Below are 8,301 nucleotides of genomic sequence, written 5' to 3' on the forward strand. Positions count from 1 at the left end.
TGTGAGATAGCTGAGAATCACCTAGGAAGTGAATCCTAATGAACAGTGTCTAGAATAGTTTAGCCTGTGCATGTCTGTGGAGGAATATCTTGATTGTTAAATACAGTGAGATGAGTCATCTAAATGTGGCTGGGCCATAAACTGAATAAGAATGAAGAAAACGAGCTCAACACAAACAGGAACAAACATGATACATAAATACATTCATGTCATGCTGATCTTAACTATGAATGAGATGTGTTAGCTGCCTTAATTTCTGCCTTGATTTGACTGTATCAATAAACTTTATTCTGGAAGTCAATTAAAAAAAAGAAATGATTTTGTGATTCTATAGCTACAACTTAATATCCATGATGAATTTTACTTCTACTTCTTTCATATGACAGTAATATACTTAAAGCTGCAGATACATTTAGATATACACCACTAGAAACAATGATGTCCTTAGCATCCAAATAAACAGAATGAACTGGAATAATAAAGCAGATGCTTTAGCTTCTTAACTAAGTAATCATTTCAAGGAATGAAGTATGCTCAGGAATTTGTAAATCCTTTAGTGTGCCTGATAAAGAAGGTGAAATATGTGGCCATCAGCAATTAACTCAGGACCATTTCCTTTCTGAACCTCATCTGATCTCAGCAAATCACGTGCCATCTTTGCCCTCTTATTTAAGCTTAGTGCTTCCATGAGGCTGGAAGCAAGCCACTAATAATTAGTGAAGCAAAGCAGTTAGAACAGGATGAAACAAAAAGAGGCAAGGAAAAAGTGCCAGAAACATGTACAGACAGAAGCACATATGTTCCTGCCTGAAGGGATCCATACAAACAAAACGCAGAAGCGATAAAAATTTTGCAAAAGACCTGCAAAGTTCAAAATATGCTCTAACTTAATGAACCAGTGTGTGTGTGTGTGTGTGTGTGTGTGTGTGTGTGTGTGTGTGTGTGTGTGTGAAATATCTAGGAGGGCCATACCCTCTCAATGAAGGGGAGGGACTCTATGAGAGGGAGACTGGAAAAGGAGCAGCATTTGGGATACTGATTAATTAGTTAATTAATTAATTAAAATATGCTCAAAGTGCCCTGACCCAACACTATGAGACAAAGATTGCCCAATATGCTGTTTCAGTAAATGAGTAATGCTACTCCTAACACCTGGTGGCAGTAGCAGTGCCAGTTCCTTGCTACCTGCCTCAATGTTCTGGATTCCTGAATGAAAGACACACACATGCAGCCTTATATTTAATATGCCTTAATTAGCCCAATGGTTGGACCAATCCCAAACATCCACATGGCTAACACCTCCCCTCATTACTCCTGTTCCAGTCTCCACCATCCATCCATAACTATCTACTCTATTTCCCTTTCCTAGGAAGATCTATCTGTCAACCTTCAGTCCTGCACTCTGTGACTCTATGGGTTGTATCTTGGTTGTTATTGACTTAACAGCTATTATCTACTTATAAGTAAATACTTGCTATATTTGACTCTTTGATTATTTTCTTGATTACTTCACTAAGTATACTTTCTAGTTCTATTCATTTACTTGAAAATACCCCAATTTATGAACATCTGCATAATACTCTATTGTTTAAATGTAGAACTTTTCTATATCTAATATTCATCCATTGATAGACACATACAGTGTTTTCTATTTATGATTAGCATAAAAAGAACAAAATATTATCTTGTTTCAGCAACTGTTTATACAGTATAACGAAGCTAATTGTGTGCCTATGTTCAAGAATGATTAAGCTGGGTCTTAAGATATATCAATTCCTACATTCTAGAAGAACCACCGGTGGTTTACATAGTGGCTGTATAAGTTTACACTTCTACAAGCAATTGATGTGTTCCTCTTACTCTACAAATTATCCAGCAAATTTGAAATTTGTTTGATTGATCTTAGCCACTCTGAAGGTACAAGAACAAATCTTAACATGGGTTTGATTTGTATTTCCCTGATCAATAAGATGTGGAACATTTTCTTAAATGTGATGCAGCCATTCATTTTCTTCTTCTGAATGTTCTTTGTTTAGATCTGTAATCTAAAGTGGAAATTTCTAGTTGTGTCATGTGATGCAGCTGAAGCAGACTCATGTGTTAGCTTGCAAAACAAGACCCATGAGAGGACAGGTGATGTTTGGAGAGAGTACAAATAGGATCAAACAGACAGTGATAGGGCACTTACATAGCTAGCCTTGCAACACTTAGTTGTTCTTGCTTATCTACTCTTCATTGAGAGAGGCAGGACAGTGAACTTCTCCTTGGCCACTCCTGCTGACTTGAGGCCTGGCTGTTTCTGCTGCATTGTGCTGCCTCTGCTGATTCATGTTTCTGAACTGCACTGTTGGTATCTTGACATTACTGATCTGGACTGTTGGTATGCATACAACAGAGATTGGAATTGCCACCAAAACTACATCTAAACAAGTCCATGTCCCTTTGTCCTATGTATCATTTTTTTCTCCCTTATCTTTGAATGGTGAGCTAGAAGGGGGGATGGTGTCGAAGTATTTGAGAATCCTTACTAAAGTAGGTTTTGAAATTTTTTTTCAAAACCGTTACCCATTTTATTGTGTGATTTGTTTCCTGTTGTCTAGTCTTTTTTTATATTTTAGATGTTATTCCTCCATCAGATGTATATTTAAAAATATTGTCTCATTTTACACTGTCTGTAATACTTTTTGCAAATAATGGTGACCTTTGGTGTGCAGCATCTTTTCAGTTTTATGTGTCTTCTCATTCATTACTTGCCCTTATAATCTGTGCTGTCACTGTTACATTTCAAAAGTCTTATGCTGTGCAAAAGCGGTCAAGACTATTACCATTTTTTTTTTTTTAGACAGTTTCAGCAAATCTGGCTTGTGTTGAAGTCTTTGATCCATTTTGAATTGAGTTTTTTACTTAGTGATGAGTAAGGGTTTACTTGCACATTTCTACTAGCAAATGTTCAGTTTGACCAATACTGCTTGTTGAAGATGCTATCATTTTCCCACTGTGTATTCTGGTATCTTCATCAAAATTCAGTTTGTTCATAGGAATATTAAATTATGTCTGAGACTTCTGTTCATCAACAAGTCTCGTTTTTGTGCCAATGGCATGTTGTTTTTATTACTATAGCTCTGTATTACAACTTAAAATCAGGGATAATAACATCACCCAAAAGTTTGCTATTATTTAAGCTTATTTTAACTGTCTTGACTTGGTATTCTTGTTTGTTGGTTGGTTCATTTGCTTTTCTGTTGTATAGCTTTGTGTGTGTGTGTGTGTGTGTTGTCATATGAAGCTGAAAATAGTATTTTCAAGATCTGTGAATATTTATGTTGGAATTTTATTGGGGATTACATAACTCTGTAGACTGTTTTTGGTAGGGTGTGCATAAATAGTTTACTAATCCTTCCAATGCATGAGCTGTAATATCTTTCCATATGTGGAAATCTTTTAAAATTTCTATCTTCACTGTCTGAAACCTTTTATTATAAAAGTATTTAATTACCTTAGTAAAAGTTATAACAATAGGTTTTATTAAAATTGTAAAAGGTGTTGGTTCTGGGAATTCTTCCTCAATCATTTTCTCATTTGCCTATCGGAAAGCTACTAATTATTTCTGAGTTAACTTTGTATCCCATTATTGTTCTTAAACTGTTTATCTGCTGTAGGAGTTTCCCAATTAAATTATTAGGGTTGCTTATGGATGTTATCATATCATCTGCAAATGAAATACTTTTACTTCTCTCCTTCCGGAATTCACTGTCTTGATCTCCCTCAGCTGTTTTATTGATCTATCTAGGACTTCAAGTACTGTATTGAATAGTTATAAAAAGAAGGAGCAACTTTGTTCTGTTCCCGATGTTAGTGGAAATGCTTGGAGTTTCTCTCTGTTTATGTTGATATTGTCTAACTGCTTACTGCACGTTGCTGTTATCATGTTGAGTTATGTCCTTTGAATCTTAGTTCTCCAGGACTTTTATCATGAAACGCTTTTGATTTTGTCAAAGCCAAACATGTTGACAGTGAATTTCAGCCATCACAGGAAAACTATTTATAGCAAAATGTTCTTCTTATTTTTATAATCTGAAAGTCAAGTGATATCATCATTATGTAACTGAACATTTACTGTTGTTTCCATGATACACCATCTGTGTTATCTGTTGTACTTTGAAAAACTTTTTGCCCCGAATCTCATAGATGGTTGATTTTTAATATTATCACCATTGCTTATGTATTTTACATTTCGATTTCTTTAACTACATGAGGTTGAGTACATTTTCATAAGATTTTTGGCACATATTTTCTGTAATATCTAGTAATACTATTAATATTTTTTTTTGTTTCCTTGAATGACTAAATATTTCTCTGAAATTTTAATGTGCTACAGATATCTCATATGTTCCATTTGAATTTGTTGAAACTTTTATTCAAAAGCAATATTCCACATATTCATTCCATGGACCGTGCCCCAGCCTGCCTCTCTCAATCCGTGGGGAATCAGGGGTTCCAGCAAGTGTGCATGGATTCGGCAAGAATTGACAGACAGACACAACACAAGGGAGTGTGGATCTGAATGTATTTGTCCCAAAGTGAGCACAAGTCTTATAAATGACTTTTACACAAAACAGAGGAATACGTACAAAAAGCTAACAGGAGCCAACTGGGATAAAATTCAATATTAACAACTGGGATCAAAAGCAGCCCCACCTAAGGTCAGTTTAATCTTAGAAGTCAGGGACAAGGGCTTCGTGCCCTTGCCATAGTTCCAATTCTAGTCTATTGTATAGTCCACCTTCCCCTAGGCCATTGTAAGTTCCTGTGTATGGGTGTAAATCAGCTATCTATAGTTCCAAGTATCTATTCTATTTCCTTCTTAGACCACAACCTTCCTTCTTCCTAGATAACGGTAAATTCCTGCATATGGGAGTAGCCCTGAGATTTCTAACTCTTTTCCAGTTAGATACTGTAAGAAAGCATGCATTACCCTTCACATTATCGCAGGGCATTCTAGCTATGGGAATGCCAAATTTCCAGGAGACTAAGTTTCCGTGAACTTTTTGCCTTGGGACTGTGTCCAGGCTTTTCGACCTGTCATACAGGTAACTACTCGAGTGGATGTAGCAATTCATGAGTTCACATTAACAATACTTTTTAAAGTCATAACACAGGTTCCCCAAGTAATTATAATGTGATGTCATTATGAAACACATTGTCAGAAAAAGCCATTTCTTGTAGATAACATTAGGTTTTAGAATGTTTTCCCACCTTTTCTAAGAACACTTTCAAATAGCATAACAACCCACAGCAAATCATTTCTCAGTGATAGAGCTTCACTACATTGCCCTCAGGCCATTGTAAATAACCCTTGCTACATGTTATGAGTTTTGAAAATGGTGCTCTGGATAATACAAGTTCATGACAACCATACATTATTATTCATTATTTTGATAATTTACTAAACTAGTGATAAAACAAGGTAGCCAATTGCAATTTCTTCCCTGTTGTTTTATACAAGTATAAGCAATTAATAACCCACAGTGATTTCTATTTGATATGGTGAATAGTAAAAGGAATTTCGAGTTAGAATAATCACTTTATTATCAGGTCAGATAATGCCTCTGTTGTAGAGGGAGTTAAAAAAAGTTTTTCAAAATTAAGGAATACGTTTTTGAAATTAAGAAGAAATGCCCAAACATGCAAAAATCTGTAAATTCAAGATAGATAAAAGTCTAATGAATTTTTTAAAATTAAAAATAACAATTTCACCAGGTGTGGTGGCACATGCCTTTAATCCTAGCACTTGGGAGGCAGAGGCAGGCAGACTTCTTGGCAGTTCGAGGCCAGCCTGGTCTACAGAGTGAGTTCCAGGACAGCCAGGGCTACACAGAGATACATGTCATCCATTTGTTACATATTTAAGTCGAAACACTGGTGATTAGGCAAATCCACCCCTAGTTTGTTTTCAGTTTTAAGAAGATATCAAAGATCATGTTTCTATGTATATTTTGCTAGAAAAATATGCATGATAAAGTTTTAGTATGGCCTCTGAAGAAGTGTGTCTGACATTTAAGGAAACATAATAGCAGTGAGTTTAGTAAAGTTCTTGAAAAATATAAATTAAATATTGTGGGATAAAAGTGTGCTATGATTTGTATTTAGCTCCAGTGAGAATGCAAAACTAGAAGACTTGCTATAGGTAAAGACATTTTTACTCCACATGTTAATACTTAATCTCTCAGAAACTCCTTAAATTTTATAATCAAGCTATGAATAAGGAACCACTGGAACCAATAAAGCCTCAAGCCATTGCCTAGTTCTAAATAAAATAGAAGCCACTAGCATTCAGAAGCTGCCTCAGCAGAAACATCAAAGTATGGATGCCCATTAAACTAAGTAGTACATTGGCATCTAGAATTTGTCTCTCTGGATTAGGGTTGGCAAAGCTTTAAATTGCCTATACTATGTTGACTATTTCATTCTCTGTTTTGAAGAATGAATAAAAACTCTTTGGTCATCAAGGCCTTTAATTCACATAAAAGTGAAACATGACTTATTTATTTATTCATTTATTTATTTATTTATTTATTTATTTATTTATTTATTTATTTATTTAATTTTCCAGTCAAGTCAAATGAGAACTATGTCATTACAGTCAGGAATGAGTTCACAAGTGTTCAGGAGAAATTTGAGGATTTTTAATTAACAAACCTTCCTTTATAAAAATCCAAAGAGAATAAAATGATTGATTTCATCATATTGGGAATGATGTATCTGCTATGGAAAGTAAGCAAATTTCAAGACTTTCATATCAAGTAGCATCAGTGGCATCATTTTTCTGAACAGATTTATATTTTTATATAAACCAGAAGTTACTAATTCCCTCAAATATACACTTAATATAGTGTAAATATATATATATATTTTATTTCTCAAAGAAAGATATTTATTATACCAATAAGTATATAAACTCCCCCTTTCTCATTTTCTATTAGTTCTTTTTTTAATTTAGCATTTTTAAATTTTTTTCTTTTTCTTTTTTTTAATCTTTAATTTAAAAAATAATTTTAATAAGGCATTTTCTTCATTTACATTTCCAATGCTATCCAAAAAGTGCCCCATACCCTCCCCCCAACTCCCGTACCCACCCATTCCCACTTCTTGACCCTGGTGTTCCCCTGTACTGAGGCATATAAAGTTTGCAAGACCAATGGGCCTCTCTTTCCAATGATGGCCGACTAGGCCATTTCTGATACATATGCAGCTAGAGACATGAGCTCTGGGGGGTACTGGTTAGTTCATATTGTTGTTCCATCTATAGGGTTGCAGACCCATTTAGCTCCTTGGGTACTCTCTCTAGCTCCTCCATTGGGGGCCCTGTGATCCATCCAATAGCTGACTGTGAGCATCCACTTCTGTGTTTGCTGGCCCAGGCATAGCCTCACAAGAGACAGCTATATCTGGGTCCTTTCAGCAAAATCTTGCTATTGTATGCAGTGGTGTCAGTGTTTGGAGGCTGATTATGGGATGGATCCCTGGGTATGTCAGTCTCTAGATGGTCCCATGCTTTCGTCTCAGCTCCAAACTTTGTAACTCCTTCCATCAGTGTTTTGTTCCCAATTTTAAGAAGTGGCAAAGTGTCCACACTTTGGTCTTTGTTCTTCTTGAGTTTCATGTGTTTTGCAAATTGTATCTTGTATCTTGGGTAGTATAAGTTTCTGGGCTAATATCCACTTATCAGTGATTACACATCATGTAAGTTCTTTTCTGATTGAATTTTATCTTACCTTGATTTTTCTTCCCTTTATCCTAAAATTTAAGAGTTCATAACTCAAATTAACAAATAGTTATACTTGAAGGTGGGAGATGGTCTCAGTGGTTAGTAGCATTGGCTGGTCTTTGAGAGGACCAAGGTTCAATTATGAGCATGCAAATGATGACTATCAATCAGTTGTAACTTCAGTTGCGAATGATCTAATACCCTTTTCTGACCTCAACAGAAACTCCATGCATGTGGTGCATAGCCACATCTGTGGGCAAAAGACCCATGCAGATATTATTGACATGAATAAACCTTTAAAAAAACTAATTGTATCTAGCATCTACAATGTAAATTAATTTTCTTTCATTAGTATTTATATTTGATGTCTTATCTGTTAAATGTTAAAAACATCTAAGCAATGTCTGTTTCTGTTGATTGTTAAGGATGTTACCATTTGCCGGGCGTGGTGGCGCACGCCTTTAATCCCAGCACTCGGGAGGCAGAGGCAGGCGGATTTCTGAGTTCGAGGCCAGCCTGGTCTACAAAGTGAG

This window comes from Mus caroli, chromosome 14, assembly GCF_900094665.2.
Source record: "Mus caroli chromosome 14, CAROLI_EIJ_v1.1, whole genome shotgun sequence".
Lineage (NCBI taxonomy): Eukaryota > Metazoa > Chordata > Mammalia > Rodentia > Muridae > Mus > Mus caroli.